The following is a 17,571-nucleotide window of genomic DNA, read 5'->3' as shown; positions in this document are numbered from 1 at the left end:
ATACACTCCCCTTTCCTTGTGTGTTCATGTTTCATTTATAAGAACTAGAGTAACTGCTCGGCTTAGATCACAGTAAATATTGAAAAGGCTTCAAGGTTGGGTGGAGAAACAACGCTAGGGCTTTAGGTAATCTGAAGGAGAGACCTCACACATTAACAAACCTTTCAACCTTTGATGGATGAGAACTGAACGAAAGGCATTTGATTTCAGTTATAAAGTTGGGCATTGTGTTCTGCGTTCATCAGATTATGCAGATTTTTATTTTAATGTGCAATGGGAGAGTTTCTGCACTTAACAAGTTTCTGGAGGATTCTGGTTGTAAGTGAAGGTCCTGTAGTGTGTTTCAACTAGTCACACACTCACCTTGGCTCTAATTATCTTAAGTGTCTGTGAGGTAAGATTTTGTTTTGAAATTTCAAATGTATGACAGACAATAATGAACAATATGTAATGCTAAAGGCCTGCTTTAAAACACTTGTATGGCTGGTACTTGTCTTGTAGTGTATATCTTTTCTTGTAAGGCCAAAGAACATTGACTGCACGCTGTAACACTAACTATATTTTATCTAGCAACTTGTTAACTTTCTAATTGAGTAACTTATCCCACACTTTCCAAATGAGTAGCTGTACTAAAACCTGTGGCAACAGATGTGAAGTACATGGACATCTGGGAAACTGCCTAATTCATTGGTAGGCAACAACCTGTTTCATAGGGTACATCCGATGTTTTAGGTTCTCCATGTATGAATCTTATAAAGAGAGCCAGAGATGTGTGGGTCAAAATTCAATTAAAGGTCTATTTTGGATTGTAATTTAGTCTGTGATCCTAACACACAAACTTTAGTATAGCCTTCACTACAGAGGTCACTGTCACTCTAAATTGTTCCCAGTGTTGATTTGCATAGTAAGTTGCCACACGTGAGTGGCAGGGAACATTTTAAAACAGCACATTTTCTGCGCACAATGGAACTTCCATGTTTTTGATTTGAGAGGTCAACCCAAAATGCGCCAAGTTCTATGGATTGTGGTTTTTCCAAGGAGTCAGTCGTGCAAGCAGTAAGGCTGACTGAAGAGTGGACACACTTTTGCATGTGTGGTGGGTGTGTCTAACAGGCTGAAAGGGATTTCAAAATGCTGTGATTCCCCTGGCAGTACCTCCAGGACTACTTCTATACTTCTGTTTGTATGCCATCCCATCCAGAAGGCTCAGGACAAGGAGCCACACATTTTTAAAGAATACATGGCTGGAGGTGATCATCTTAGACATGTTGGGCCTGAGCCATGTAAAGCTTTACTGTTAAACCTAAACTTGGAACAGTGTTCAAAAGAATACAGGAAGGTGCTGAAAATCCGTGAGCAGCAACATAACTGATGTTCTGCCTTTCTTGTGCCATGATTGAAAACTGGTCTGGCTTGTTAGGCTCCTGTTAAAAAGAAAAAAAGAAAAAGGTACATGACAAACGAGTGTCATCAGTTTGCGTTCCCTCTCCCATACAAATGTTTAATGGGTTGTTTCCCTTCCCCTGAGAGCTAGGAATGTTTGCCACCAGACTGTTTATAGCACACAGCTTAGAGACGTTTTTGGCCAGCTGTTTCTCAGTAGTCTTAATGTTCAGGGCATGGTTTTAATTCACTGAATGGCTTGAGGGGTTTTTATACAGATTTTCCCAAGGGTTCCTTTCTCTAGATTGAAAGCGAGCTTGGGAAGTTTCTGTCTGAGGGGAGGAACTGCTTTTTTCAGCCATCTTTGAGGCTTTCTGTCCCCAGAAGTGTAGTGCTGTTTGTCTTAGGAGAAGCACATAATTTTACAGGGAGTCCAGACAATGTGTTTTTCCACAGCTTCTTTTGGTTAAGGAAGAAGAGGCAGAATAGTTGCACAGTGCCTTTTGACTGTTTGCGCTAGGAGCCCTCTGTCTGCTGAGGAGAAGGTCCATGACTAAGCCGGGATATGAACCTGGATTTGCAGGTCCAAGTCCAGCACAATCCACTTGATCAGAGACATGCAGCTTACAGATGCAAACTCTTGACCGCCCAGCCTAACCCACCACCAGCCTGGTTGTGAAGACTTTCAAATCTAGTACCTTTTACACCCATGATTTTTCAGGTCTGGATATTTTCAGGATTCTACCCTCATCCCCAGTACACATGCTAGTAACATGTTGCAGAAGATGATGAAAAATCAGTGGTTTTGAAAACAAAAAAGATTTACCCCCCCCCAAATCAATTTTAATAAATATATGTGTTTTTAATTTTAAAAAAACTGGTTCAGAATGAAAGCTGAGTTTAGTATAAACAACCATGTTAACACCACTTTGAATCTCTGAAAGCTGAATTAATGACCCTCTATCAAATACGGTGAATTAAAAGCGGTTTCCCCTGCCTGTAGAGGTTAGGTGGGTAGTGGTCAGGGAACTGCAATGGCACCCCATCTCTGATACAGGAGTTAGTGCTCCTTCAGGTATTTGGGTCCAAGCCCCTTGCTGCACAACCTTATGTATGTCTGCTCAGAGGTAAGTCCTCTGAATTCAGTGAGATTTACTCTCAGGAAATTTTGCATAGGATTGCAGCTTCAGTGTTTTAAAGGTAAGAACCAGCACCTTAATTTTGTCCCTGAAGCAAACAGACAGCCAAATAAGCTCTTCTAAAATTGTTATCTGACCACATGCCAAAACTCCTTGCAAAATATTTCAGGGCTACAGAAAGCCAGGTGGGGGAGTTCCCGGAGATGGGCACTTGTGACTCTTCTGGCTCCCCATGGTTGGTGCACAGTAATAACAGAAAGCTGAACCTTCTTTTTTTGTTCTTTCTTTTGAGCAACCTTAGAAATATTACGTATTATGAAAACAGATCTTTTCCAGGACGCCTTCCTTGGTTAACCAGCCTTGGTTTTATTGGAACTCTTTTAAAGAATAATTTCAATATTATATTTCATTCTTATCTCTTTTTTATCTCTTGTTGTTCACCACTCTGCAATCTGTTTAGATGTGGAGCGGTATACAAATGTTGTAAGTAAGTAAGTAAGTAAATAAAATTGTTCTTACCCTCATGTACCCGTTCTGGAATAGAATGTTAAAGTAATTTGGTTAGGAAAACTGGTTAAAATGTGAGGTAACAGCACTTACAGAGCAGCTTTTAGAAACTGCGTGTTATAAATGGATTACACCCCCACCCCCCACCCCCAGTAAAACTACATATGCAGCTTGAACAAATGTTTGCCTGTTTTCTGGCTTCTGAGTCTCCTGCTGGAACTTAAAAGATCTTAACACTACATTGCTGGTGTTCAGCAGAAAGTACTTAAACCTCAAACATTTGTCTGAATGTGCCTGCACTAGGGAAGGGATGTACGAAACTCACTTACCTTTTTGCGGAATTTTTCGTGGTGGGAGGGAGGCGCTCCGTCCCTCCCCCCAAAATCCTCAACAGGTGGGGAGGCGATCCAGTCCTCCCCCCCCCCGGAATCCTGACCGGCTGGCTCCGCAGAGCAGTCGGCCAGGGCCGTCCGCAGCCAAATTTCCGGCTGCGGATGGGCTGCTGAGGACGCAAATGGTGGCCGCCGTAGCAGCTGCCATTTGCATCCAGCCAGGATTTACGTAGCCTATCACGGCAACCCCCCCCCCAAACAACAATGTACACAAATGGCGGTGGCTACAGCGGCCGCCATTTGCATTCCCTATTTTTCCCCGTTTTAGCCTACGTAAATATTTATGTAGGCTATTACGGCGAAAAAAGGGGAACGCAAATAGCGTAGTGGGTGCTATTTGCGTTCCTTTTTTTTTCGCCGTAATAGCTTACGTAAATATTTACGTAGGCTAAAAGGGGGGGGGGAAGAAACGCAAATAGCGCCCACTACGCTATTTGCGTTCCCCCTTTTTTTTGCTGTAATAGCCTACGTAAATATTTACGTAGGCTAAAACGGTGAAAAATAGGGAACGCAAATGGCGGCTGCTGTAGCCACCGCCATTTGCGTACGCTTTTTTTTTTTGCTTGGCTTGCCGTGATAGGCTACGTAAATACTTACGTAGCCTATCACGGCAAAGACCAGGATGCAAATGGTGGCTGCGGCAGCCGGTTGAAAGACCAGCCGCTGCCGCCGGAGCCACCGCCGTCCGGAACATCTGCCCCGCGTAAGCTTCGTCCTGGGGGGAATCCGCGGAGGGGGTGGGGGGGCAGGCCATTCCGCCACGGATTTCGGGGGGCCGAATGCCAGTGCATTTGGCCTCACTGAAATCCGTGACGGAATTCTCCACCATCCCTAGCCCGCACTGCTTGCCTTTTGTGTTGTGTTTCATGCACATGGGCTGAGTTACTTTAAGGGAAAGTGTCTGTTCCTCAAGTTTGCAGTATCTGAACTTTTTCTCAGTAGGGTGAATTAAAAATGTAAAACTAATGCACAGAGTATTATAAAGTGCCTAGCCATTTGAAACAAAGAACCTTAGATTTCCCTTGCAGCTTCCAAAAAAAGTCTGAAGAAGTTAATGAAAGCCTCTAGGTTAATGGGTTTGCTCTTTTCCCCCCTTTCACTTTGTCATCGTTTATGTTAAAGCTGCTTTAGAGAATGGAAAGAAAGAATACATTGAGAATATAGAACCATCACAAGCCATGGTTTTCCTTGCGCTGCATACACATGTCAATTAAAATATATTTGGAGAAGTTATAAAGCTCATTTTAATATCAAGGGAAACTGTTCCTTCCTGCCTTTTATAATTCACTTCAAAACATTATCTAGGAGTTAGAGACATTCTTGTTAAAAGATTGGCGTGCTAAAAGGGACTTGGTTTACCTTTGGGGAAATTAAGAGAGCATTACGGACCCCAGCTCAAATAAGGCTCTGTAAAAAAAAAATTGCTAGGCTAGCTAGTGAATTTTAGTAACGAAGTCACAATGTATCAGACAACAGATCTTTTTAACAGATTTAACGCATTCTGGAGCATTCCTCATATGTCTTGAACATAATAACTGAAGGTAAAGTTGTTCCTTCACTTTCTTTGAATGTGTCAGGAATATATTAGAAAGGATTTTCTTTTTTAAAGGAAAAAGAATAGCTGTTCACATTTACCATGAAAATGGCAAGTAGGAAGCCAGTTGTTGTTTTTTTCTCTAAAGGAGCATCATCTCACAGCTGCAGAGAGCAGCAAAACAAAATTAACAGGGCAAACAGTCCTTGTGCCAGAAAACATTCAGGAATGTATAAATATGTCAAGGCTGCAGTATTAGCCGTAAACTGGGAAATGCAGCTGGTGACGTGTGCCAGTTGTCTCTAAGGCTTGCCATTGGAAAAGGCATCTCCACCGCTTCTCCATCAGGCTTGAGGTTCGTTGTGCCCTCCCTCATGGGAGAAAAATGAAAACGTTTCATTGCAAAAGTGCATAGCAAACAAGGCCCATAAATCATTACCACCTCTGCATGCAGGTGTCTCTTTTATAGCAAAGTAAAATATTGCATTAGCAATCATGGAAGTGCACTGGAGCTTTGTTTTAATTAAATTAATTCCTAGCAGAAAGAGCCTCTTGGTTTATTATATTGTAAAATGACTGTGTCGCTTTTGTGGTCAATTATGGACTGCTTAGAGTTTTTGGAGGAAGTCTAAACCTTCCTCCAAAAGGTTAGTTAAACTATAACATTATCCTCAGCTTGGTGTAGGAGAGGAGTTTTCTAAGAAGTGAATGAAATAAATGAATAAAGAAATATAGGAATAAATGAATAAATAAATATAGGAAGTCTATCTTCTGTAAAGGCTGTGGCATCACTTATTTCCATTGGTCACCAGAGCATTTTTCTGTAACCTCTTCAGCCCAGAACAGAGTCCAAAGGCACATGGAGCAGAAAACTTGCTGATGAGGAGGAGTTCTGGGTCCGATCAGATCACCTAGGAACCAAAGGTACCAGGCCTTGAGTTCCATCATGACAAAAAGCACGATATGAATGTAAATGAATAGCTCTGTTCCTAACATGGCCCACGGAGAACAGGGTTTTAAAAGGGTCTGCTTGAATTGTTATATCCTTAGCAGTTGCACAATGCAGATCTGTACCATGTACCCATTAGAATTATAATGTATGAATGACACTACGTGTAATTAAAGCAAGTATTTGGCATCCGTGTGCCATTTGTGCTGTGGCCCCTTGACAATGGATTTATTTGAGTAGAGACTTGACAACTCTAGGCTAGCTTAACTTACACTTGAGGTTGTTTAGTAGAATTCAGTTCCTTTTTTACCAGGGTGCTTCAAAATATGTTGATCATGTCCTGACTCCTCTGCAGAAAGTGGAGTCTTGTTGATGTGACTGTATCATAAGGGAGAAACTGTTTCTCTGAATGAAGTGAGGTGACTGCTTCTCCAAGGGCAATGTGGTTTTGAAGAACCAAGTTTGTAGAGCAGACAATTAATTATTTTACCAGATAGTTTAATGAATAAATGTTTCCAGCTTTAATGCAGATACACTGAGACTTTGGAGAGCTGCTGCTTGTCAGAATAGATAAGTTCTGGGTTCAATGGGCTTATAGACTTGGTTCATACATAATGCTAACCCATGGTTTATTTATCCCATGGGTTGTTGAATTCTGGGTTGCTGTGCTGTGCAAACCAAGTTGCGCTAACGAACCATGGCTTGTTAACCACAAACAACCCAGAAAGGGAACACATGGTTTGTTGTTGGGATGTGAATTCCGGGTTGTTTAAACCATGGATTGTTGTTATGTGTGAACCTAGAACCATGGGTTGTTTCACCAGGCTACAGAGGCAGTGGGCAAGAGTGGTAAAAAAAGACTAGTCACTCTACATGCTGGTACCAGCAAGCACTACAAAGGCATTTGGGATATAGGGAGGAAGCAAGTGAAGAAGGTGGGAAACCAAATAACCCAGGGAATTGAGAAAACAAACCACTGCTTGTTTAAACATCTGCTAAACAAATTCTGGGTAGGGCAACACATCACAGGTTAACCATAGCTTATATAAACCATACAGTAGCATTATGTGTGTTAGCGTTATCACTGCTGACAGTGATGTATTGCAGGGACATTAGGTGACCCTTGTTACTTTTGCACTGGCGTGTTTCCTGTGACAAAATAATTGGAGGATTAAAAAAATATATATAACCCACCCCATCGACAAACTCAAGGCAGGTAATGCCTGTGTGTGTGTGTGTGTGTGTATTTTGTAACCTAACAACTTCCTGTTACATGTTAACTTCAGATGTTACTAAAGATAATTTCTTGCTGTTGTGGGTTTACGATACCTCGACTGATTCATTTTGGTGGCCATGGTACTGCCAGTCACTGCTGGTTGGTATGAATGAAACTGCTGTTGTTGTTCAGTCGTTCAGTCGTGTCCGACTCTTCGTGACCCCATGGACCATAGCACGCCAGGCCTTCCTGTCCTACGCTCTCTCCCAGAGCGTGCTCCAGTCCATATTCATTGCATCAGTGATGCTATCTAGCCATCTCATCCTCTGCCGTCCCCTTCTCCTTTTGCCTTCAGTCTTTCCCAGCATCAGGGTCTTTTCCAGAGAGTTTTCTCTTCTCATTAGGTGGCCAAAATATTTGAGCTTCAGCTTCAGTATCTGTCCTTCCAATGAGCACTCAGGATTGATTTCCTCTAGGATGGACTGATTTGACCTCCTTGCCGTCCAGGGGACTCGTAGGAGTCTTCTCCAGCACCACAGTTCGAAAGCATCGATTCTTCGGCGCTCAGCCTTCCTTATAGTCCAGCTCTCACAGCCATACGTTACTAAAACACTTGACATTATGTGGCAGCTATCCAGGGGGAGCCTCCAGTATGAAAACAAATGGTCCTAGCTTCATTTTGGAAAGTTTAAGATTCACCTTAGACTGGCTCAGAGAGTGATAAGCATTTGGGTTCACTCACATAGTCTTTGGACCTGCAATAAGTCCAACAACAAGGGACATGCCCAGAAATAGGGTTCATTATTTTTTAAGGAACCTTAGCAGTCTGATTTACTATATTTTCTTTGGAGCTTTCTCTTTCCCCCCATTTGTTGTTTTAATTAAAGGGTGGGAAACAGCATGAGGTAATTGCTGGTTCTAGCATTACTTGAATCTGAGAACCTTGTCTAATTTTTCATGCTGTATGCTGTATGTTGGCACATTCTTGAATTTAATCCCCTGAACTATTTTAATTTTGTTCTGGCCAGTGCGTGCCCTTTCTCTTGCTCCCCCCCTCCCTCCCTCTGAAAGTTAGGTTCAGGTAAAAACCTGGCTGACATGAGTTTAGTAGTTTTTTTGTGAATGTAAGTATGTATTGATGTACAGTGAAATAATGAATTTATTCGTTGTTTGGGTTTCTGCTTCACCAGCGTTTAACATGGACATGATTAATCTGTGGTCAGGTCCTGTACTGCTTTTTGCATTGTTTTGAGCATTGGTCTTCAATTGGTAGGTTTAAACCTTCAAGTTGGCCATGTCTGGACTTAAGGTAAGCCACATCAATGGCACTACAACCATTTTCTTTCTTTGGTCTAAGGATAGTGTTTTTAAAGAGGAAGAAAGGGCAGAGAGAGTGAGAGAGTGAAGAAACACACAGCACACACATGGTGTGTGTGTGTGTGTGTATGTATATATATATATATATATATATATATATATATATATATATATATGAGGCTGCAAATCCAGTGCAAGCTTATCTAGGAGTAATGCATATTGAACTTTGGGACCGAGTTAAGAACAGAGGATGAGTTCTGCTGGATCAGACCATAGGCCATGTAGTCTAATTTTCTGTTCCTACAGTGGCCAACCAGAAGCCTATGGTAATCCCACAAGCAGAACTGGTTGCCTATTTGCTTTTGAGCCCAATTCAGGATGCTGGTTTTGACCATTAACACCCTAAATGGTTTGGGACCAGCTTACTTGGTGGACTACTTGCGCTTATATGAGCCTGCCCAAGCACTGATGAGCCATGGAGGCCCTGCTTGCAGTTCTACCAGTTGGTATGATTAGGTTGGCAAGGACATGAAACAGGGCTTATTTGGCAGTGGCCCCCACTTATGGAAATCATTCCCTAAAGAGATAGGTGTCTCCCCACCTTTTTTTCCTTCATGTAGGCCCTGGAGACATTTTTGTTTCAACTTGCTTAGATGTTGAGTTGGTTCTTTTCTTTCTTTCTTTTTTGAGGAATTTGGATTCGTAGCTATGCTGATGTTTTAATTTTTGAGCTATTTTATTATTTTTCTTTGTAACAGTGTTATAGATTACTTTTAAATTATGTTTGGTTTTAATATTTGGAAGTTTTTGTATGTATAATTTTCCTAATTGTAAGTCTTTTTGAGGTAACTTTTTATTCTGAAAAGGAACATAAAGTCTCTTAATAAATAAATAGCACCCTCCCACTCATGACCCCCTGCAACTGGTATTCAGAGGCATAGTGTATTCAGCCACTGAAAGCCTTAATCTCCATGAAGTTGTCTAATCCCTTTTTAAAGTGTCCAAATTGATGGCCATCTTCTTGTGGAAGTGAGTTCCTTAGTTTAATTATGTGCTGTGGGAAGAAGTACTTCCTTCCTTTTGTCTGTCCTGAATCTCCCACCATTCAGCTTCATGGGATGACTCCATTGGGTTCAAGTGTTATGGGAGAGGAAGAAAAAGTTCTGCTTATCCACTTTTTCTACACCATGCATAATTTTATATACTTCTGTCATGTTCCCCTTAATTCACTTTTTTTTTCTAAACGAAAAAGCCTCAAACGTTGTAACTTTTCCACTCAAGGCTCCTGCCCCTTTAACATTTGGGCTGCCCTTTTCTATACCCTTTCCAGCCCTACAGTATTCTTTTTGACGGGAGGTGATCAGAACTGTACACAGTATTCGAAGAGTGGCTGCACCATACATTTGTATAACATCATTATCATATTGACAGTTTTATTTTCAGTTCCTTTTTCAAGTTCAACATGGAATTTACCTTTTTCACAGCAGCCTCACACTTGTTGACATTTTCATTGAGCTGTCCACCACAACCCCAAGATACCTTTCCTGATCAGTTAATGTCACCTCAAATCCCGTCAGCTTCCCAGTAAACATAAGAACATAAGAACAGCCATGCTGGGTCAGACCAAGGGTCCATCTTGTCCAGCATTCTGTTCACACAGTGGCAAGCAGCTGCCCCAAAGGGAAGCCCACAAGTACAAGAGTGTAATAGCACCCAACATGCATAGGAGCAGGCTACATAAGTGGGTCCCATGTTTTAGGGTAGGACTGAAGCTGGGTCCCGGTCTGAAAATGTTAAGATGATCCGTCTACAGTGGTTATAAGGTAATCTGAGTTTTATATGGCTCTCTGGAAGCATAACCACACTGTCATACCTAGTTCCAGAGCTCAGTTTTTGTAAGGCAGGCCTCACTGGAAGCCATAAACTGTTGCATTTTTACTCTTCATCTCAAGCATTAGAAGCAAACCACAGTCATAAATGTTTATGCCAGATTGTATTTGCTGTGAATTACTGTCATGTTACTTTAATCCTTTATTGACCAGGAAGTATTAATGCTGCTATCAAGAGTGTACTGTTTGACAAATGTTTCTTATTAATGCACAGTCTCTGTTTGCTTTGTCAATATAATTTGTGAGATTATTCTGCATATTTTAAAACTGGAAGAGAACTCTTCCAGGCATTACACAAGATTAGAGCATTTGATGAGTCAAATACATTAGGCATTAAAAAAATCATTCTGTTCTGTACTTGCCCATCTATGATCAATGCCAGGCTCGAACAGTAAATAATTCTAGTGGCCAATCTAAAGATCTTACTTCAACACTTTAATGACCTCATCAACCAATAAACAAATATTTAATGGCAGCTATCTAACTCTGTTTAGACCTTTATGAAATTCTTTTTGTTACCTGCCCATAGTTATTTATCAAAGCTTGAAGAAGGATTTCATGAAGTTGTTTTTCTGCACTTAGATTCAGTTGTGGCCTCTGGTTATAGTAGGTTCCAGAGGAATAACCAAACCAGGATTCAGTAAAATATTTGCTCTGATTATGATTGTTCTCTATGGAACTCCACATGTGAGATTATGCATGAACAATTTGGAATCTTGGAGTACCCCTCTGCTGCTGAAGATCCTTCTACCTGGAGATGCCAGGAATTGTTGACCCTAGGACCCTTTGCATGCAAAGCATGCTGTCTTTGTAGGGCTGCCTTTAAAGACAGTTCAGAAATGTCAGCATGTGCAGAATTCAGCCACCAGAATGCTTTTGGGGGCTAGGCAGTTGTACTATATTACACACATTCTGCCTCAGTTGCATTGCTTACCCATTTGTTTCCAGGTTCTCTGTAAAATGCTAATAAAGTGCTGATCCCTGAACAGACTCTTAGATCTGGTTATTTGAAGGACTACTTACATTCATATGAACCTGGGCCCTGGAATTGACCTCAGAGGTCTTCCTCTGACCGGCCACTAAGGCTGATCATGTTGGCTGGTACTAGTGACAGGGCCTTTTTAGTGGTGGATTCACACATATGGAATTCTGTCCTCCAGAAACTCCACTTGGCCTCCTCTCTTGTAGGCTTTGTTGTTGTTTATTTGTTCAGTCACTTCCGACTCTTCGTGACTTCATGGACCAGCCCACGCCAGAGCTTCCTGTTGGCCGTCGCCACCCCCAGCTCCCTCAAGGGTGAGTCCGTCACCTCCAGAATATCATCCATCCATCTTGCCCTTGGTCAGCCCCTCTTCCTTTTGCCTTCCACTTTCCCTAGCATCAGCATCTTCTCCAGGGTCTCCTGTCTTCTCATGATGTGGCCAAAGTACTTCAGTTTGGCCTTTAATATCCTTCCCTCAAGTGAGCAGTCTGGCTTGATTTCCTGGAGTATGGACTGGTTTGATCTTCTTGCAGTCCAAGGCACTCTCAGAATTTTCCTCCAGCACCACAGTTCAAAAGCATCTATCTTCCTTTGCTCAGCCTTCCTTATGGTCCAGCTCTCACAGCCATAGGTTACTACGGGGAATACCATTGCTTCAACTATGCGGACCTTTGTTGTCTCTGCTCTTCACTATTTCATCAATATTTGTCACTGCTCTCCTCCCAAGAAGTAAACGTCTTCTGATTTCCTGGCTGCAGTCAGTGTCTGCAGTAATCTTTGCACCTAGAAAGACAAAGTCTGTCATTGCCTCCACGTTTTCTCCCTCTATTTGCCAGTTGTCAATCAAGCTGGTTGCCATAATCTTGGGTTTTTTGAAGTTTAACTGCAACCCAGCTTTTGCACTTTCTTCTTTCACCTTCGTCATGAGGTTCCTCAGCTCCTCCTCGCTTTAAGCCATCAAAGTGGTATCATCTGCATATCAGAGATTGTTAATGTTTCTTCCAGCGATTTTAACTCCAGCCTTGGCTTCATCAAGCCCAGCACGTCGCATGATGTGTTCTGCATACAGGTTGAATAGGTAGGGCGAGAGTATACAACCCTGCCGTACTCCTTTCCCAATCTTAAACCAGTCCGTTGATCCGTGGTCTGTTCTTACCGTTGCTACTTGGTCGTTATACAGATTCCTCAGGAGGCAGACAAGATGACTTGGTATCCCCATAACACCAAGAACTTGCCACAATTTGTGATGATCCACACAGTCAAAGGCTTTAGAATAGTCAATAAAACAGCAATAGATGTTTTTCTGAAACTCCCCGGCTTTCTCCATTATCCAGCGGATATTGGCAATTTGGTCTCGAGTTCCTCTGCCTTTTCTAAACCCAGCTTGTACATCTGGCAATTCTTGTTCCATGAATTGCTGGAGTCTACCTTGCAAGATCTTGAGCATTACCTTACTGGCATGTGAAATAAGTGCCACTGTTGGATAGTTTGAACATTCTTCGGTGCTTCCCTTTTTTGGTATGGGGATATAAGTTGATCTTTTCCAATCTGTTGGCCATTCTTGTGTTTTCCAAATTTGCTGGCATATGGCATGCATCACCTTGACAGCATAATCTGGCAAGATTTTAAACAGTTCAGCTGGGATACTGTCATCTCCTGCTGCCTTGATATTAGCAATGCTTCTTAAGGCCCATTCCACCTCACTCTTCAGGATGTCTGGCTCTAGCTCACTGGCCACGCCGTCAAATCTATCCCCGATATTATTATCCTTCCTATACAGATCTTCCATATATTCTTGCCACCTTTTCTTGCTCTCTTCTGCTTCTGTTAGGTCCTTGCCATCTTTGTTTTTGATCATACCCATTTTTGCCTGGGATTTACCTCCGATGTTTCGAATTCTGGAAGAGATCTCTTGTCCTTCCTATCGTATTATCTTCTTCCGCTTCCGCGCAGTGCTTGTTTAAAAATAATTCCTGATCTCTTCTGGCTAACCTCTGGAATTTTGCATTTAATTGGGCTTATCTCCCCCTATCACTGTTGCCTTTTGCTTCCTTCTTTCTTGGGCTGCTTCCAGTGTCTCAGCAGACAGCCATCTTGCCTTCTTGGTTTTCTTTTTACATTTTTGTTGCCGCCTCCTGAACAATGTTGTGACCTTCTGTCCATAGTTCTTCTGGGACTCTATCTACTAAATCTAGTCGATTAAATCTATTCCTCACCTCCACTGCATATTCATGAGGAATATTAGTGAGCTCATATCTAACTGATCTGTGGGTCTTCCCTATTCTCTTTAGTCTAATTCTAAATTGTGCAATAAGAAGTTCATTATCTGAACTACAGTCAGCTCCAGGTCTTGTTTTTACCGACTGCATAGATGTCCGCCGCCTTTGGCTACAAAAGATGTAGTCAGTCTGATTTCGGTGTCGACCGTCTGGTGAAGTCCATGTATAAAGTCGTCTCTTAGGTTGTTGGAAGAGAGTGTTTGTTATGCACAGTGAGTTGTCTTGGCAAAATTCTATCAGCCTATGTCCTGCTTCATTTTGTTCTCCCAGACCATACCTGCCTGTAATTCCAGGTGTCGTTTGACTACCCACCTTAGCATTCCAGTCTCCTGTAATGAAAATGACATCTTTTTTGGCGTACTATCCAGTAGGTGCTGCAGATCCTCATAGAACTGATCTACTTCTGCTTTTTCAGCACCTGTGGTTGAGGCGTATATTTGGATCACTGTGATGTTAAATGGCTTACCCTGAATTCGAATTGAGATCATTCTGTCATTTTTTGGATTGTATCCAAGCACTGCTTTAGCCACTTTATTATTAATTATGAAGGCTACTCCATTTCTTCTGTGGTCCTCTTGTCCACAGTAGTAGATCTGGTGGTCATTTGATGTGAAGTGGCCCATTCCAGTCCATTTCAGTTCACTGACACCCAAAATATCTATATTTAATCTTGACATCTCCCCAATAAGCACATCCAATTTGCCCTGGCTCATAGATCTGACATTCCAGGTTCCTATGGTGGTGTGCTGATCTTTAGAACATCGGATTCGTTGTTCACCACCAGCACCATCGGCTGCTAACCATCCTTTCGGCTTTGAGCTAGCTGCGTCATCACATCTGGGGCTAGTTGAAGTTATCCTCTGTTCCGCCCCAGTAGCATTTTGACCATCTTCCGACCTGGGAGTCCCATCTTCCGATGGTATACTGACTAAGGATAGACGAAAGTCCCTTACCTGGTCCCGCAGCTTGCTTCGCGGTGGGTGGGAGGCGCTCCGTTTCTCCCCCCGAAATTCTTGGCGGGTGGGGAGGCGCCCCACCCCTCCTGGCCAAAATTCAGGCTGGGGGGGAGGCGCCCCATCCCTCCCCGCAGAAATTCTGGCCAGGGGGAAGCGCCCTGTCTCCCCGGCCACGAAATAAAAAAGTTATGGGAAAAAAAAACATGTGACAGGCTATGTAACAATTTACGTAGCCTATCACGACTAGATTTTCAAAGTCAGCCGTGATAGGCTACGTAAATCGTTACGTAGCCTATCACGTTTTTTTTAATTTTTTTATTTTACTGGGAAATGGCGGCGGCGGCAGCCGTTCGGAAGACCGGCTGCCGCCCCCGCCCCTGCCGAAACACCACTGGGACCCGCCGCCGAGAGGGACATTCAACAGAGGTAAGTCCCATCCCGGGGGGGGCCAGAGAATTTCCCCACCAATTTTGGGGGGCCAAATGCGTTGGCATTCTGCCTCCCGGAGATTCGTGGAGAAATTCTCCGCCATCCCTAATACCGACATATCTCTGGGTGTACTGATCCATTTAGTTTTCATGGCAAGAATACTGGGGTGGGTTGCCATTTCCTTCCCCAGGGATCGTATTTAGTCTGACCTCTCTGCCATGACCTTCTCGTCTTGGGTGTCCCTTCACGGTTTAGCTCATGGCGTCATTGAGGTGCTCAAGCTCCAGCACCACGACAAGGTAACGATCTCCTTTGCTGAAGTTGTAGGCTTTAAGCGGTCCCTAAGATTTTTTATTATTATTCTTTTATTCGTTTTCTGGAGGGCCTGTTCAAATTTTCTTTGGTGAACACATACACAGCAACTGCTTCAAGGCCTCTAAGCTATAACACTTTTCAGTGACATGTACAATTTTTCAAATGGTTGCTGTGAAGACAGAAGGAATTGCTTCTTAGCCCCCTATTTGGTGGAAGGCCTGTTGTTGTTGTTGTTCGGTCATTAAGTCGTGTCCGACTCTTCGTGACCCCATGGACCATAGCACGCCAGGCCTTCCTGTCCTCCGCTCTCTCCCCGAGTGTGCTCAAGTTCATATTCATTGCATCGGTGATAGTATCTAGCCATCTCATCCTCTGCTGTCCCCTTCTCCTTTTGCCTTCAATCTTTCCCAGCATCAGGGTCTTTTCCAGGGAGTTTTCTCTTGACATTAGGTGGCTAAAATATTTGAGCTTCAGCTTCAGTATCTGTCCTTCCAATGAGCAGTCAGGGTTGATTTCCTTTAGGATTGACTGATTTGACCTCCTTGCAGTCCAGGGGACTCATAAGGGTCTTCTCCAGCACCACAGTTCGAAAGCATCAATTCTTCGGCGCTCAGCCTTCCTTATAGTCCAGCTCTCACAGCCATACGTTGCTACTGGGAAAACCATAGCTTTGATTATACGAACCTTTGTTGGCAAGGTGATGTCTCTGCTTCTTACTATGGTGTCTAGGTTTGCCATAGCTTTCCTCCCAAGTAGCAAGCATCTTTTAATTTCATGGCTACAGTCACCGTCTGCGGTGATCTTGGAGCCCAAGAAAATAAAATCTGTCACTGCTTCCACTTCTTCCCCTTCTCTATGCCAGGAAGTGATGGGGCCAGATGCCATGATCTGAGTTTTGTTAATGTTGAGTTTCAAACCAGCTTTTGCACTCTCCTCTTTCACCCTCAACAAGAGGCTCTTTAGATCCTCTTCTCTTTCTGCCATTAGGGTGGTATTGTCTGCATATCGGAGGTTGTTGATAATTCTCCCGGCAATCTTAATTCCGACCTGTAATTCATCCAACCCGGCGTTTCTCATGATGTACTCTGCATATAAATTAAATAAGCAGGGCGACAATATACAGGTTTGTCGTACTCCTTTCCCAATTTTGAACCATTCGGTTGTTCCATGTCCGGTTCTTACTGTTGCTTCTTGATCCTCGTACAGGTTTCTCAGGAGACAGGTAAGGTGGTCTGGTAACTCCCATCTCTTTAAGAATTTGCCAGTTTGTTGTGATCCACACAATCAAAGGCTTTAGCATAGTCAATGAAGCAGAAATAGACGTTTTTCTGGAATTCTCTTGCTTTCTCCATGATGCAGCGAATGTTGGCGACTTGATCTCTAGTTCCTCTGCCTCTTCTAAACCCAGCTTGTGCTTCCGGTAGTTCTCGTTTCGCATACTGCTGAAGCCTAGCTTGTAGGATTTTGAGCATCACCTTGCTGGCATGTGAAATGAGCGCAATTGTACGGTAGTTTGAACACTCTTTGGCGTTGCCCTTCTTTGGAATTGGAATGTAAACTGACCTTTTCCAGTCTTGTGGCCACTGTTGAGTGTTCCAAATGTGCTGGCATTTTGAGTGCAGCACTTTAACAGCATCATCTTTTAGGATCTTAAATAGCTCAGCTGGAATACTGTCGTCTCCACTAGCTTGGTTGTTAGTAATGCTTCTTAAGGCCCACTTGACTTCACTTTCGAGGATGTGCGGCTCAAGTTCAGTGACCGCACTATCATGGCTATCAGGGACATTCAGATCTTTCCTGTATAGTTCTTCTGTGTATTCTTCCCACCTCTTCTTAATCTCATCTGTTTCTGTTAGGTCCCTGCCTTCTTTGTCCTTTATCATGCCCGTCTTTGCACAAAACGTTCCCTTGAGATCTCCGATTTTCTTGAAGAGATCTCTAGTCTTTCCCATTCTGTTGTTTTCCTCGATTTCTTTGCATTGTTCATTTAAAAAGGCCTTCTTGTCTCTCCTTGCTTTTCTCTGGAACTCTGCATTCAGTTGGATATATCTTCCCCTTTCTCCCTTGCTTTTTGCTTCCCTTCTTTCCTCAGCTTTTCCTCAGCTACAGTAAAGCCTCATCAGACAGCCACTTGGCTTTCTTGCATTTCTTTTTCTTTGGGATGGATTGATTTGCTGCCTCCTGAACAATGTTACAGACCTCCGTCCATAGTTCCTCAGGCACTCTGTCTATCAGGTCTAGCTAGTCCCTTAAATCTATTCCTCACCTCCACTGTATATTCATA

The 17,571-nt window shown here is 42.9% G+C and overlaps 1 protein-coding gene across 15 annotated transcripts in view; it reads left to right on the top strand.

Annotated features, from left to right (window-relative positions):
* NCOA1 (nuclear receptor coactivator 1) overlaps nucleotides 1-17,571 on the top strand; it is a 406,595-nt gene that overhangs the window by 130,882 nt on the left and 258,142 nt on the right. For 10 of the 15 annotated variants that reach the window (XM_084829478.1, XM_084829480.1, XM_084829489.1 and 7 more), the window contains one exon: nucleotides 5,792-5,879. The exons of the other annotated variants lie outside the window; for them this stretch is intronic. The gene's annotated coding sequence lies outside the window, so the exon portion shown is untranslated. The remainder of the gene's footprint in view (nucleotides 1-5,791; nucleotides 5,880-17,571) is intronic. 15 annotated transcript variants of the gene reach the window in all.

This window comes from Heloderma suspectum, chromosome 1, assembly GCF_057233095.1.
Source record: "Heloderma suspectum isolate Gila_16-S chromosome 1, 16-S_ref, whole genome shotgun sequence".
Taxonomy (NCBI): Eukaryota; Metazoa; Chordata; class Lepidosauria; order Squamata; family Helodermatidae; genus Heloderma; species Heloderma suspectum.
Note: the sequence above shows the minus strand (reverse complement) of the source record. Positions and strands in the feature narration are given on the sequence as shown.